The sequence below is a fragment of the Rhinopithecus bieti genome, unplaced genomic scaffold (assembly GCF_001698545.2).
Source record: "Rhinopithecus bieti isolate Rb0 unplaced genomic scaffold, ASM169854v2 scaffold_13400, whole genome shotgun sequence".
In the NCBI taxonomy this organism is placed as follows: Eukaryota; Metazoa; Chordata; class Mammalia; order Primates; family Cercopithecidae; genus Rhinopithecus; species Rhinopithecus bieti.
The window spans coordinates 2,346,310-2,358,229 of record NW_016807991.1 but is presented as its reverse complement, the minus strand read 5'-3'; the positions used below and the strand labels follow the sequence as shown (position 1 = coordinate 2,358,229).

At 48.4% G+C, this 11,920-nt stretch overlaps 1 long non-coding RNA gene across 8 annotated transcripts in view; it reads left to right on the top strand.

Moving 5' to 3' along the window:
* The first annotated feature begins 1,636 nt into the window (after positions 1 to 1,636).
* The window catches only part of LOC108537313 (uncharacterized), a 64,476-nt gene continuing 54,192 nt past the window's right edge, over positions 1,637 to 11,920 (top strand). For 7 of the 8 annotated variants that reach the window (XR_001887756.1, XR_001887758.1, XR_001887752.1 and 4 more), the window contains exons 1-3: positions 1,637 to 1,730; positions 8,183 to 8,306; positions 8,438 to 8,529. This is a non-coding gene — a long non-coding RNA (uncharacterized LOC108537313). The remainder of the gene's footprint in view (positions 1,731 to 8,182; positions 8,307 to 8,437; positions 8,530 to 11,920) is intronic. The other variant, XR_001887759.1, reaches the window with a different exon arrangement.

The following is an 11,920-nucleotide window of genomic DNA, read 5'->3' as shown; positions in this document are numbered from 1 at the left end:
GTAATACAATGGATGTCATGGAAGGGGCATCCTGTCATCTTTCTGTATTCTATTGGTTAGAAGCAAGTCATAAGTCTTGCCTACATTCCAGGGAGTATCTTACACAAGGGTGTAAATTCCAGAAGGTGGGGATTTTTGGGGACCATCTTAAAGTCTATTAGCCACACCTACTATTTTGTTTTCTGGTTGTCTTGTCTCACCTGTGTTTTGTTGTTTTCCTGCCTTCTTGATTAAAAAAAAAATTTAATTTTAAGAACTCAATTGGCTTTTTATCTACATTTCTTTGTCTATTTTTGGTGGTTGTTCTGTGCATCCTTAACCTATCACAGTATACTTAGAATTAATATTGTAACACTAAACATGAAATATAAAAATCTTAGTACAGGAAAATTCTATTTACTCCTTTGTGCTACTGTTATTAGGTATTTTACAACTACGCATATAATATGCCCCAACTTACAATGCTAATATTTTTACTTTAAACAATTACCTATCTTTTAAGAAATATATCTCTCAAAATTCTTTTTAAGGGAGCACATGAGGAAACAACCTTTCTGTTGTTGTTGTTGGAGGACTGTCTGTAAATATTATTTGAATATGGCATTTTGGTCTTTAAAAGCATTCTCCTAGAGGAGATGGGCAGGTGTGTGTGGGGTCACTGAAACTCCTGGTGCAGTGGGAGGAGAAGGTTACCTGAGTAAGAAGAGAGTCTCCCATGACACAGCCTCAAATATTTGAGTCACCTCTGCTTTATGGGTAACCTGGTAGCTGGAGGTAACATAGCTGAATAGTCAGCAACCTCGGATCTGGAATCAGACAGTCCCAGTTTAATCTCAGTCATGCCACTTTCAGCTATGTGCTGTTGGCCATATTTGTTGGCTGGCCAGAGCCTGGATTTTGTTATCTATCAAATGGGTATATATTGTGAGGATTAAATAATATAGCACATACTAGTGGCCATAACAGTGCCTGGCATACCATAAGCACTTAATAAGTGTCAGCAATTCTTGTTCTTATTATAGCTGCTTTCACACTGGAATCAGGAACTCAATTCAGTAGGGGCTTCCCACATCAAAAAGGGGAGCCAGTCTTGCCTTATCCGAGGCTGGGAGCTGACTTGAGGTGGAGAGAAGGTTGGCATCTGGGCCTTGCCTTGGAGCCCAGAGACCATTGCTCAGTAGAGGCACCAGGCCCTGGTGTCTGCCTGGACCAGCAGGGAGGAAGAGCAGAGCCTCATGGAAGGGTGGAACCAGAGAAAGCCAAGCAATGAAGGCAATTGTTGGTCCTTAGAAAGTGGAGCCAGGTGAGACACCAGTAGCATTTGATCTTTGTCATATCAGGTCAAGGATCTGGGACATTCATACCTTTTTTGGTTGTATTTTAATCCCCATAAAGTAGGTTCTGGGTTAGGGGTTCTCTAGATGTGTAGAGTTAATAGCTGGTGTGGTAGTTGGCCTCCAAGAGGGCGGCCAATGATTCTCACCTCCTGGTATTCACACCCTCTTGTCGTCTCTCCCACACCAAGTACGACTGACCTGTGTAACCAATAGGACATTGTGGAAATGATGGTGTGTGACTTCCAATGATGTCATAAAAGACACTAAAGCTTCTCTCTCTCTTCTGGCTCCATCTGGGAGATGCCAGCTGAGATGCCGTGAGTTTACTTATACAGTCCTATGGAGAGCCCACATGGCAAGGCACTGAGGCTTTCTGTGAACAATCAGTTCCATGTGAGTGACTGAGTCCTCGTGGAAGCAGACCCTCCAGCCCTAGTCAAGCCTTTGGCTTTGGAAGCAGACCCTCCGGTCCTAGTCAAGCCTTTGGCTTACTGCGGCCCCTGCCAACATTTTGACCGCAGCCTCATGAGATACCCCAAGCCAGAACCACCCAGCTAAATCACTTATAGATTCCTGATCCTCAGAAACTATGTGAGATAGCAATGTCTGTTCTTTTAAGCTACTTAGCTTTGGGGATAATTTTTATTTATTTATTTATTTTATTTATTTTTTGTTATATTTTTGAGATGGAATCTTGCTCTGTTACCCAGGCTGGAGTACAGTGGTATGATCTTGGCTTACTGCAACCTCTGCCTCCCGGGTCCTAGCTATTGTCCTGCCTCAGCCTCCTGAGTAGCTGGGATTACAGGCGTACACCACCACCCCTGGCTAATTTTTGTTTTTTGGTATTTTTTTTTTTTTGAGACGGAGTCTCGCTCTGTCGCCCAGGCTGGGGTGCAGTGGCCAGATCTCAGCTCACTGCAAGCTCCTCCTCCCGGGTTTACGCCATTCTCCTGCCTCAGCCTTCCGAGTAGCTGGGACTACAGGCGCCCGCCACCGCGCCCAGCTAGTTTTTTTTGTATTTTTTTTTTTAGTAGAGATGGAGTTTCACCGTGTTAGCCAGGATGGTCTCGATCTCCTGACCTCGTGATCCGCCCGTCTCGGCCTCCCAAAGTGCTGGGATTACAGGCTTGAGCCACCACGCCCGGCCGTTTTTTGGTATTTTTAGTAGAGACGTGGTTTTACCATGTTGGCCAGGCTGGTTTTGAGCTCCTGACCTCAAGTAGTCCACCTGCTTTGGCCTCCAAAAGTGCTAGGATTACAGATGTGAGCCACCGCACCCAGCCGGGGGTAATTTTTAAATATAGCAATATATAAATAATATAGGTGGCATAGAGGAAAAAAAGAGCTAATGCTTAAACAAATTTTGGGTTAAATAAAGATAACAGGCTTCTTTACTGTAAGACTTCTCAAAAGCCTTTAACATGAATGTACAAGGGAATGACATAGTATTCACACCTTCTTGAATTTACTTGACTGCAGGTACCCTGGTCTCTATATACCACCCCTTCCCTTTACTTTTTGCAGAGCATTTCTGGGAACTAGTATGCAGGAGGCACGCTAGGGGCGACGCTACCTGCGGTGGCTGGTGGGAGGAGGAGGGATACTACCTCGCCTCTCCAAGGCCCAGTTTCTTTATGTGCAAAAAGAAAGAGTTGGATTTAACAACATTGGGACTTTATTTCTGCTCTAACATTTTAATGCTGAGGCTGGGTGAGGTGCACACTCCCTTACATCCTGGTCATTCCTCAGCCTATTAGGTGCAATTGGGAGAAAAATCCAAGCCAGATTAATCAAGGTATACAGAAGTTATAGATATGGTAAGGCTTTATGTTAATGACTGATGAGTGTGGTTAATTGGAGATGGCAGGAAGGTACAGAGTTGTGAAGAAATTTCAGTTCTTAGAGAAAATATTGTATTCAAGGAGCTTAAGAATGATTAATGGAGGTTCTGGAATTACAAAGAACAGCCGGTAGAAAGTGTTTGGAACAGAAATTGCTCAGGGGGAGTAACCTTGAAGAGACTGCAGGACCGGTTGGGAGGGTTTGTGAACAGAACCCAGGGGAGGGGCTGGCTTGAGTGTCCAAGGGCAGACATGTGACTGGAACCAGGGTGAGCTGTGGCCCGGCAGGTGACCCAGGAAGATCTGGCTCAGTGTGTGGACAGGGTTGGAGCTGGGGAATGGAAGAGATCATAAAGACAGGACCTGTCTATGCCCCTGTCCCCCACCTCATTTGGATAGTGACCCATGACTACTTCCTGCTGTCGTTGGTGGCTAGGAGGCCCTGTCTGCTGAATAAGACCCGGTGGAGAGAGACACCACCAGCAAATAGCCACGTCTTAAAAGGATACCGTTTCCAGATTCTGATTGCCTGGTCCCTTCGGTGTCATTAAAGAGAAGGTACCAGGTTGAAAAGGAAATGTCAGAGAAGGCCTCTGCTTCCTTGATAAGGTGTCCTGTACCTCTTCCCCTGAACGGGGAGAGTTTCTAGGAGGGCTGGATCCAGGCACACTCCAGGGTGTGCTTGTTCTCTTGTAGGAAACCTGAACCCGGGTCCCAGAGCCAAGAGCTCAGGGGCACTGGCCTTGCCTCTTCCTGCTGTGACCAACATGGTTAAGATTCTGGATACCAACTCTCCGCATTTATAATCCTCCTGACAGCGGCTGATGAAGGATGGGGAAGTGTGTTCACTCAGGGAGGTTCTGCCCTGAGCCATATGCTGCAGGTTGAAGCTGTTTCTCGGCCCCTCCATCTTCTTCAGTGCCCACTCCAGAGCACCTGCCACCTTGCCTCCCTTCTTGCCTGGGTCAATACCCTCCTCCCAGACAGCCTGGCCAGCGAGTGGGCACTGGGTAGCACCACTGGTCTTTCCAGCTCTCTGTGTGATGGACAAGTGGGCTGTACACCTCCTGTCCCTGCTCCCACCCTGTCCCCACCCTCCTCACCCTCACTTTCAGTGCAACGGAGAGTCCCTGGTTCTCTGGGTCCCCTGGAGCCTGAAGTCACGATGCCAAGAGTTCGTGAGGGAGGGAACTGGTTAAGGCCTGGGAGGAGCCTGGATTCCTGGGGTGAGCCCAGCTCATTTAGGGGGAGTGTATTTTGTCCTGCCCTAGACCCGGAGCAGCAGATCGCATCCTCCTTGCTCGTGGGCAGAACTTTCCTTCAGAAAAAACTCAAGCCTCTCAGTCAGTCCTTCCCAATCCAGGTCTTTCGGATGGTCTCATAAAGTCATTTTCTGACTTCAAAAAATAATCTTCAGAGCCTTATACTCAAATGCAATCAAATCCAGAAGGCTAATAGCTTAAACAGATTAAAATGGAGCTTTGCTTACTCATCTCCCTGCTACCTGCTTCTGCTCTTAGCAGCCCTCTAGGGGCCTGAGATGAAACCCCGGGGCTCCATGGAAACCAGCTTAGAAACCAGGGATACAGGAGAAGGGGAATGAGGAGTGTTCAATGGGTGTAGAGTTTCAGTTCTGCAAGATGAAAAGCGTTCTGGAGATGGATGGTGATGGCAATTAGGCAATGGTATGACTCTACCATACAAATGTGAATGAACCATATGAATGTAATACCACTGCCCTGTACACTTAAAAATGGGAAAGATGATAAGGCGTTCAGGCACACTACACCCAGATATGCACCTTGGCATTTGAGGAAACAGCAGAAACGGGAAGGTCTCTCTCACCTTCTCCGAGACCTTACCCTGAAGTGGGTCATAAGACCCTCATGTGAGATGTACCCAGAGGAAAGGAACGTCCTTATCTCCAAAGACCCAGGGATGCAGAGAAGAATCTGAACAAGCAGGCTTTGCTAGGTGCCCCCAGTGTATGACCTTTAGATCATATATATTTTTGGAGACAGAGTCTCGCTGTCGCCCAGGCTGGAGTACAGTAGTGCAATTTCGGCTCACTGCAACCTCCGCCTCCCAGGTTCAAGCAATTCTCGTGCCTCAGCCTCCCGAGTAGCTGGGATTGCAGGCACCCGCCACCACACCCGGCTAATTTTTGTATTTTTAGTAGAAACGGGATTTCGCCGTGTTGGCCAGGCTGGTCTCGAGCTCCTGAACTCAGGAAATCTGCCCATCTTGGCCTCCCAAAGTGCTAGGATTATAGGTGTGAGCCACCGTGCCTGGTCTAGATCGCACTTTTTCATCTGATCATACTTCTCCACAACTATTCACTTCTTTATCAAACCTAGCATAAAAAATACATAGGTTTATTTGTTTTTTTGGATCTTCATTTCCTTATGAAGTCTCCTGTGTCATGTAAAACATTAAATCAACGTGTATGCTTTCTACGCTTTCCTCTTGTTAATCTGTCTTGTTACTGGGGCTTCGGCTGTGAACCTAGGATGGTGAGGAAAAGATATTTTTTTCTCCCTTACGATGGTAAGTTTTGTTATGTATATTTTACTCACCCCCACACAAAACGTCACGGTGCAGTCCCATTTGCTGATGGGAAACAGGCCGAGAGAAAGGAGGAATGCGGCCAAGTTCGTGAGCTGCTCGGCGACCAGGTTAAAACCTGAGTCTGTGGTCGCCCAAGTCCTGAGGTCATCCCACGCAGGCCCTCTCAGCCAGGCTGGGCTGAGGTCAGCGAGGCCTCACGTTCAACCCAGGGAGAGTAAGAGGGAGAGTAAGGCAGAAGGCGCCATGTTCCCGGGTAGGAAGGTGAGATGGAGGAGGCGCTGCTCTGCGAAGTTCTGGTCCGAAGGGCCCACCGGCCTTGCTCATTTTGGGTGGGTTGCTACATTTTCACCAAACGAGTTTTTTAATTGCTTGATTTACTTATCTCGTCTCGGATCTGCTGATATACTCTGCTGCCTTTTAATTGCTTGAAAAGTTGAGCAGTTTTTCATGTTTTAAGGAGTGCTGAATTGTATAATTAAAACACTAACAGTGTAAATCAACAGTGCAGAAGAAAGACAGCAGAGAATTAAGCAAGTGTGTTGGCATAATAATAAAATCAAACCAGCATGAAGAGGGACCATTACCGAGAAGATGCTGAATACTAATGGCGCCCAGGCCTGGAGGGCAGGGAGAAGACCCTGACCTGCCCCCTCCACCCTACCTAGAATGGCTGGGGAGAGAGGGGAGTTGAACAAAAAGACTGCAAACTGTGAAAGCCTGTGTGGCTGAGGCCCAGGGCAGATGCAAAGCCTCTGTCATGGAAATGGCTTTTTTTTTTTTTCTTTCTTCTGAGGCAGAGTCTCCCTCTGTCACCCAGGCTGGAGTGCAGTGGCACGATCTCAGCTCACTGCAACCTCTGCCTCCCAGGCTCAAACGATTCTCATGCCTCAGCCTCCTGAGTAGCTGGGACTACTGGCACGCACCACCATGCCCAGCTAATTTTTTGTAGAGATGGGGTTTTGCCATGTTGGCCAGGCTGGTCTTGAACTCCTGGCCTCAAGTGATTCACTAGCCTTAGCCTCCCAGAGTGCTGGGATTACAGGCGTGAGCCACTGGGCTCACCTGGAAATGGCTTTTAATTCATGTGTGATTGGTGGTGTTTGGTTGGGAGGGGGTGGAGGTGGGAACTGAGTGAGGAAGATGAAGGGGGCACCTGGGAGGGGGATGCCTGTGCCTGCTGAGCCTGCTCTCATTCCTGAGATTTCCTCTCACTTGAGGATGTCCTGTTGGAGCTGCAAACCCCAGGATCAAGTTCACTCTCCCCCCTTCTCTCTTCTCTCTGTATCTTTCTCTTCTCTCCCTTCCTCCTCCTTCTCTTCTGTTCCTTTTCTTTCCTCCTCTCTTCCCTCCCTCCTTTCTTTCCTCTCCTATTTCCTTTTTTCTTCTCTCCTTCCCTGTTTGGTCAATGCACCTGATAGCAATATGTTAAGCACACCCTGAGAATGACCCTGTATGGCAGACACACCTGAATGAGGTTTGGAGTTCTGAGCTAAGGAATCCGGAGTGGTCAACCCAGAGATTCATTCCTTATCTGTGAGGAACATCTGAGCCGAGAGGGTGCTAAGTGAAAGTGCGATAGAAACTGCATGCCTTTTGCAAACAGTTGCGATTCTTCTGCCCAGCCTGCTGCCACTGCACTCTCTCCCCTCTGTATAAGCCCCAGTAAAACCCCATGTCTCATTTGCTGGCTCCGGGTCTCTTCTTCAGCCTCTTGAACTTGGTGCCATTCCCATTGGAGTTGATAGGGGTCGGCACAGCACTCCCCACCTTCCCCTCTCTTCTTCCTCCCCTCTTTCCCTCCCTCCTCACAAAGTAATTCATGTGTTGTGTGAGACAATCAAACAATATAGAAATAGTTAATGTAAAATCTGAAAGTCCATTCTGGGCTTCTTCTAGAGCCCCTCTCTCCTCTTCCTTCCTCTTCCACCAAGACAAGCTAAGTTGGAAAATGGAGTACAGCATAGAGGTTGGTGGGGTTTAGGAGCCACTACCCTGAAATATGGCACCTGGCACTTGAGGAACAGTAAAAGAGGGAAGGTGTGTCTGGCGTTCTCCTGCCCTTCTCCCCTGAAACAGGCCATAAAGGAATTCTCTGCCCTTCCTCTGAAGCAGGTCATAAGACCCTAATGTGAGAGGCACGATTCCTGTATCCAGAGAAAAGGAGCATCCTTAGACCTGAAGACCCAGGGACACAGAGAAGAATCTGAACAAACGGGCCTTGCTAAGCCCCCCTAGTTTATGACCGTTAACATCAGGCCCTCTGTGTCCCATTCACTTCTGTGCAACTGTCCACTCTTCAACAAACCTAAGTACAGGAATACAAAGGTTTGTCTGTTTCTTTGGGTCTTCATTTCCGAAGGCTCCTGTGCCACATAACACTTACATGAAATACATTTGTATGCTCTTCTCTTATTAAGCTGTCTTTTGTTACAGGTGTCTCAGCCATGAATCTAGGAGTGAGAAAAGAAAGCTTCCCTCCCCTACAAGGTCAAGGTTCAAGTATGGGTCCTGGCAGGACCCATTTGGACCTGCTGGAAAACTCTCACGCTAAAAACAGGTCAGTGTTTTATGACTGTATAAGATGCACAACTGGCCCAGGGAGATGTTCCACGAAAGAAGAGTTTTGAGCTCAATGAGTTTGGAAAATGCTGAGTTAAAATCAATTTCTTTTTTTTTTTTAAACTGCAGAACTGCCTAGAGTCTTTGGCGTCTTCCTCATGATGGCCCTCCACGCACATCTGCAGGTCAAGCTTCTCTGACCATCAAGCCGATCCTTTCAGGTCTCACAAATATACAGCCCATGCAATATGGGTTCCAAGGATCACAATTTGGGAAATGTTGGGTTCTGGTGAAAAGAGCATTTTGCTAGAACCACATCCCAGATCCACCACTGCTCAACCAGCTGTGTGAATTTGGCGAGTCCCACAGTCTCTCTGGGTCTCAGGTTCCCCACCTGACAAAGGAGGCTGACGGTGTCCACCTCTCAGGAGCTGGGATGGGGGCAGACAACCAGATAGTGCCAGAAAGCATGCAGCTTGGGGCTGATGCGGGTGCTCCCTAGGGAGGAGGCATTGATGGCAGGAGCTCTCCTCCCTGCACTGTATCCGCCACCAGATGCAAAGGTTGATCATCACTGCGGTGGGTTGTGAGACCATGGGGGCTGGGGTGGAGAATGGGGAGACGGGGTCAGAGTCTGGAAGACTAGGAAGGCCGAGTTGGAGCCAGCTGAAAGTAGGTTGGATAACTGGAAGCCGAGAGCTGGTGAGCAGAGGGAATAAGCCCAGAAAATGCAGTCACTTGCAGAGCTGGGGGTAGGGTGAGGCATCATGCTGGATACCTCAAAATTTAAGGGGGCACCAAAAATGCAGTCATCAAGATAAACAATATTTTAACGCAATATAAAAAATAATCAAAATCCAACATTAATGCAAAAAAATTCATGATGAATGAAGTAGCCCACAGGCTTGGGCATGAGGCTCACAGCCACAGGCCTGAGCTCCCCCCAGGTTTGCTAAGAACGGGAACATCCCACCCAGCTCCTGCTCTGCACAGGGCCCAGGCTGGTGGGTGAGCTTGGATCCACTCCCTCCTCTTGTTGCCCACTCGAGGCTCATCTCCAGGAAGCCCCTCTCAACTCCCCTCAGCTGAACATGACCTTGCTCTTTAGGCCCCTGGGGCACTGAGCACCCCTCTAACAGCACTTGCTCAGCCTCAGGCTTTACGTGTCCCTTCCCCCACTGTAGCTTGAAATTCCTGAAGGCAGAGACCGTGTAAGGACCGGCTGATTTCCAAGCCCCATTCCCTGTGCCTTCACGAGCTTTGTGGGCATTCAATCTGAAATTCACCGGGAAAACCAAACTGGGGCTTGGCTGGGGTATGGCTGGGGTTAGGCTGCTCCTTCCTCCAGTGTGATGTCACTTTACTGGGCACATCTTCTGGAGGTAGTGATGGGATACTCTGGATTGGAGCTGTTCAGTGTCATGCCTCTGATACAGTTTGGCTCTGTGTCCCCACCCAAATCTCACCTTGAATTGTAATAATCCTTATGTGTCAAGGGTGGGACGAGGCAGAGGTAATTGAATCATGCTGGCAGTTTCCCGCATGTTGTTCTCATGAGAGTGAGCGAGTTCTCACGAGATCTGATGGTTTTATAAATGTCTGGCGTTTCCCCTGCTGGCACTTGTTTTCTCTCCGGCCACCCTGTGAAGAGGTGCCTTCTGCCATGATTATAAGTTTCCTGAGGCCTCCCCAGTCATGCAGAACTGTGAATCAATTAAACCTCTTATAAATCACCCAGTCTTGGGTATTTCTTCATAGCAGTGTGAGAACGGGCTAATATAGTCCCTGGTCTCATGGCACAGGAGCCCCCGGCCACTCTGCCATAGTAGTCATACCTACCACGGACACTGGTGGTTACAGACATTGTCCCATTTAATATTTACAACCTTGCCGATTGCTGTCAACATTCCCATTTTACAGATGAGTAAACCAATGCTCCAAGCAGTTAAACTTGTGAAGTTTACGAAGCTGGTGAACAGTGGGCAGGGCAGGATTCCATGCCCAGGTCTCCCTGACTTCACACCCACATGCTAAACCTTAGGCTATTTTGCCTCAGGATACATGGGGATGAGAACCCTCTCTGCACCAGGTTGGAGATATTGGAAGCTCTGATGATAGCTTTTCCTGCCATGGTAAAGGAGAAAAGGGGAGGCTTTCTCTCTAGAATCCCTGCATATGAATATTTCCTTTCCATTTGAGGGGTCCTCTGTCTCTTCCTCGCCTTCACAGACCACACACACTGTGGCGGGGGTGGCGGCGGGAGGTTGCTGGAGTTGCTGTCATTATAAAATTGCCTTGGGGACTGTCCCAGCCTTAGCCCACCTATATTGATAAGTCTTGGGCTGCAGACTTATTATTTGATATTTATAACACCCTGTTCTGCACTCTCATGATGGATGGCTCATATGTTGGGATCAATATGGCCCTCGTAACATTTACATATTTATATTATTAATAAGCAATAAGTCACCGAGGCAGGCCTGCTCTGGGTGTTCCATGCGTTCCCTACAGACAGCTAACCTTGTCCTCCGTCTCTTGGCTCAGCCCTGATGGCTGGTATTGATCCACTCAGCTGGAAGGGGGCACAGAGCAGAGCATGGAGCCAGGCAGTGTCGGAGCTGGGGAAATGGCACTGGCATCTTTTGCCTTCTGTCTGACAGACCAGCTCTTGACACTCCAGTGTGGAGGGGGACCTTCCTGTATGGTCCTTTGCAGACAGCAACCACCCAGCTGTGGGATGGCGTTCTCCTGAATGCCTCCTTATCCACCCTGCCCTCTCTGTCCTCTCTGCCCTCCCTCCAGGTCCTTGGTGGTGCATGCCTGGATGCTGACCAGCCTCCTCTCTGCCTCCAGCCATCCACAGTCCTGGGCCCCACCTGCTCTGCCGCAAGGCTTTGCTACTCGCTGCCCTGCTGAGTGCCTGCCTGGGATTACCACTCTGCTCTGAAATCTCCCATGCTTTTCACATGCCAACTCCTCCACCCACCTTCAAGACCCTTGGTCATCTACCCCTGCTAGCTTACCTGGTGTCCCACCTTTTCCCAACCTGCTTCTCTGCTAGCCTGGCCCATATCCTCCTGTTATCCAACAGGATAACACACACAATACCCACCTCTTGGTTTATTCTGGCCCACCCACCTAGAATGTCCTTCCAAATGCCTCCATCATCACAAAAATCTCCTCCTCCTCTAAGGTCACCTCAAGTCCCACCTGCCTCATAAAGTGCTGCCCAGGTTTTCTAGTGAGTACTAACCATCTCACCTCTCAGCATCTCCCCTACAATTTTTTTTGCCCTTTCTAAAACATTTAATTTTAATTTTATTTTTTAAATTTATTTTAAAATATTTATTTATTTATATATTTTGAGACAGTGTCTCACCTTGTTGCTCAGGCTGGAGTACAGTGGCACAATCATAGCTCACTGCGGCCTCAAACTCCTGTGCTCAAGCAATCCTCCTGCCTTAGCCTCCTGAGTAGCTGGGACTACAGGCATGCACCACCACACCCAGTTAATTAAAAAAATGTTTCTGGTAGAGACAGGGTCTTGCTATGTTGCCCAGGCTGGCCTCTAACCCCTGGACTCAAGTGATCCTCCTGCCTCAGCCTCCCAAA